General features: G+C 42.9%; 1 pseudogene; it reads right to left on the bottom strand.

Moving 5' to 3' along the window:
- Positions 1-849: 849 nt before the first annotated feature.
- On the bottom strand, positions 850-2,590 carry LOC126032226 (probable E3 ubiquitin-protein ligase DTX2; annotated as a pseudogene).
- Between the last annotated feature and the right edge of the window lie 1,537 nt (positions 2,591-4,127).

Below are 4,127 nucleotides of genomic sequence, written 5' to 3'. Positions count from 1 at the left end.
GCAGAGCAAATGCTATGACCATTGAATTAGCTTTCAAGCCCTAGTTTTTGGTAGTATTTCGATAGAAATTTTAAATTAATTTTCTCTTATGTCATCTATGTCTTTGACATATTCAATTATGATATAGTATCAAGTCCATTCCTAGTAAATGACTATTTAATCATTCTTTTGTAAGAAAGACAATTGTTCCAAGCCAAATATATGACTTTTAATGTTCAACTGTATTACACCTTCTTCTAGGTTTAGTACAGATGAACCAAGGAAGAACTTGACAATCCCAATAGTAAGTAAGGCTACATACTGATCCAAGAAAATTTGGATCAGGGATATAGCTTAACTAGGAAGACTGCTTACTTTGCAGATACGTGTACCTGTGTTTGATCACCAGTAGCACAATAAATAAAAATAATATAGACGACATACAAAATAATAAAGATATCAAATATTAAGGCTTCATACTACCCTTCAAACTGCTAGAGGATGTACATAAAATAGGAGTTAGAGAATTTTTGATAAGGCCTATATAAAGAAACATATTTTTATTTCAAAGAGATTATGAAAGAAAACTCACTCTATTCTCAAAATAGACGTAAAGCAAGCCATGAAAACTACAGGCACACTGGTTGAGCAGCTGAATGTTGGCAATCTCAGGAGAGGTGGACCAAGTTCCTGCCGTACCAAAGCCACTCAGCTGTACGCTGCACCCACAATCGCCACTTCTCCAATAGCCCAGTTTCACCACTCAGCCACAGACTCTGCAGACACTTAACTGACCAAAACTTTAGATATGCTGATATTTGAATTGATAACACCAGGACTTTTTAGAGCGAGTTTGGGCACCTTTCCTTTCTAATACTTCTGGAGATCTGGCAGCTGAAAACATACCCCACAAAAGGCACAATATCAGCCACAGAGCTGGGAATTCCTGGACTGCAAGCCATATAATAGGCAGCATGACAACACATTTTTCTTTTTTTTTTTTTTTTTTGTTGGTTTTGGTTTTGGTTTTGGTTTTTGGGCCATACCTGGCAGCACTCAGAGGTTACTCTTGGCTCTGAACTCAGAAATCACTCCTGGCTGGCTCAGAGAACCATATGGGATGCTGGGGATTGAATCCAGGTCACTGCATGCAAGACAAACTCCGATCTACTGTGCTATCACTCTCACCCCAAATTTCAAATATTTCAGTAGTATCATCCCAGTATGAACACACAATTTAGATGTCAACATGGAGTCAAAGAAAAAAATTAACAGATCAATTAGCAACAACGGATGAAAAGACTAAATGCCTTTACTGTAAAATACAATAATTTTCACAAGTTTTCTTGTTGCTTTTTCTTTCTTCTTTCTTTCTTCTTTCTTTTCTTTATATATATATATTTCTTTATATATTTATATATATATTTTTTCTTTATATTTATATTTATATATAAATATATATTTATATTTATATATATAAATATATATTTATATTTTTTTCTTTATATATTTATTCTTTATATATATTTTTCTTTTTTTCCCCACTTGCTCTGGTTCTGGCTTTGCACTTCCACCTTTCACAGCCACGTTCTCAATCTCTTAATTGAAGTGTTGTTTTTAGAGAATGGGCAGGCAATTTGGGCTGCACGGCTAAGACACATGGGAGTTACGATGGCTGACAGCAGGGTGCTCGTTATGCCTGTGAGGGCCTGCTTCATTCTGCTGGGCTTTGGCATGTGCACAGGCACAGCAGGCATAGTAGTGGAAGCACTCCTGGGGCTGCTGAGCGAGACACTGGCTGCACTGGTCTTGGACGGTCCTGGGGCAGGTGCTGAGATGCCAGATGGGAAAGGCTGAAGCGGTAGAGGGGCTGTGTGCCTGTCCAAGGGTTGGTGGTATTCAGCCTAGGTGCAGACCTTGCTCCCAAAAAAGAAGGCTTGTACGAAGGCTTGTTGGGCAAAGACTTGTTGTATGAAGGCTTGTTGTGCTAAGGCCTGGTGAGCCTCAAAGACTATTGCAGTCCTATAGGGTGCTGAGGGACAGAGCGAAGTGGGGTGGTGGTCATGGAGTGGTGGCAGTGGTCTGACACGGTGCCAGTTCCACTACCACTGAGGCACTGGTGGCAGGAGCAGGCCACTCCATTATGGCCCGGAGAGGCAATGACAGTCTTCACTGGGGGGGGGGGGGGGCAGAGGGTAGCTCAATGTCTGGTTGGTCTGGATGTAGATGGCCAAGTTGATGGTGTAGTTGTACCCCAGGGGTCCAAGTCCACGAGCTTCTTGCCCTGGAGGACCTGCTGCTCCAGGCAGCAGCAGATTCTGGCCTCATAGGGTGTCCAGGAGTTCTCTTCACTCAGCCACTCCCAGATGATGCCGTGTCTCAGGTGAAGCCAAGCACTGGGGGAACAGGTGTCTCAACAAAAACTGTGTGGTGCCAGTGTCCTGGCGGTATTGGGTCCAGGTGGGGAGGTCGATGATGTATGGGGCCAGCGAGGGGGTCCGCCTGGTCCAAAGGAATATTCTTCTGCTGGACAAACTTTGCTGCTCGACGTAGCTGTGCATGCAGCAGTGTAGGGGTGCCAGATGCCCAGGCCGTTCTGCCACTCCCACATGGCCATGAGCCAGCAGAGACCTAAGCCATGGCAAGGCCTGGAGCCATGGCCATCTTTCTCAGGGCACTGCTGCTGTGCCAATATGGCCCTGTGCTTCCTGTGCACCTTTTAACTGGAGCGGTGGCGTTGCCCAGCCCCGGGAGCATCCTGCTCTTCAGGGAGAACAAATTCTTTGCATTCCCATCTTTGGGGGGGTGACGGGGGGGATGGTCACATCTGGCAGAACTCAGCGGTTACTCCTGGCTCTGCACTCAGAAATCGCTCCTAGCAGGCAAATATGGGATGCCAAGTTCAGGATTCGAACTACTTGTCCTTCCTGAATCAGCTGCGTGCAAAGCAAATGCCCTACTGCTGTACTATCTCTCTGGCCTTTGCATTCCCATCTTGATAGCAAACACGAACAGCCAAATCCGGGCCAATAGGAAGAAAGACTTGCTGACTCCATGACAAATCCCAGAACAACTCAAGAGGAGGGCAGCGACCGGACGACTCCACTGTGGCTCAAAAGGAGGTGGTGGTGGCAGTGGCAGCCTGAGTGAAACTCGGCCTCGCAGTTTCCAAGAGTTCTGGCACGCATTCCTTTCTTTCTTTCTTTCTTTAAATAATTTCATTACCACTTACCTCTAAATACATGTATTATGATCAAGTATGTATATGTGGTCTTTATTTAAAACAATTAATTTATAAAAATCCAAAAGAAAAAGACAGAAGTCAAAATAAAATATCTATCTTCACTTATAACACAATTATTAAGCCTAAGTAAGTAACAGGATATCTTAACTCAAAATGTATGGAGAAGACAAGATTAAAATTCTAACCAATGGAGCAAGGAAAGACTCTGAATGGTGTTGGCACAGCTGGTTAGCGACTTGCAAAACACCGAACTCAGACCCCCATCTAACATCATGCACAAATGTCAAATTCAAATGGATTAAAGACCTTGATATCAGGCCTGAAACCATATGGTATATAGAACAACAAGTAGGTAAAACACTCCATGACACAGAGACAAAGGGCATCTTCAAGGAGGAAGCAACACTCTCCAAACAAGTGAAAGCAGAGATAAACAGATGGGACTATAATAAGATAAGAAGCTTCTGTACCTCTAAGGAAATAGAGCCTAGGATACAAGAGCCACACACTGAATGGGAGAAATTATTCACCCAATAACATCAAATACGGAGCTAATATCCAAAATATACAAGGTTCTAACAGAACTTAACAAAAAAATCTAGCCCCATCAAAAATGGGAAGAAGAAATGAACAGACATTTCCTCAAAGAAGAAATACAAATGGCCCAAAAACACATGAAAAAATGCTCTATATCACTAATCATCAGAGAGATGCAAATCAAAACAACAATGAAGTACCATCTCATGCCACAGAGACTGGCACACATCACAAAGAACAAGAACAATCAGTGCTGGCAGGGATGTGGAGAGAAGGGAACTCTCATTCACTGCTAGTGGGGATGGTGTCTAGTCCAGCCTTTATGGAAAACAATATGGAGATTTCTCAAAAAACTGAAAATTGAGCT

This window comes from Suncus etruscus, chromosome 16 (genome assembly GCF_024139225.1).
Source record: "Suncus etruscus isolate mSunEtr1 chromosome 16, mSunEtr1.pri.cur, whole genome shotgun sequence".
NCBI classification, from domain to species: domain Eukaryota; kingdom Metazoa; phylum Chordata; class Mammalia; order Eulipotyphla; family Soricidae; genus Suncus; species Suncus etruscus.
This window is presented reverse-complemented; position numbering and strand designations above follow the sequence as displayed.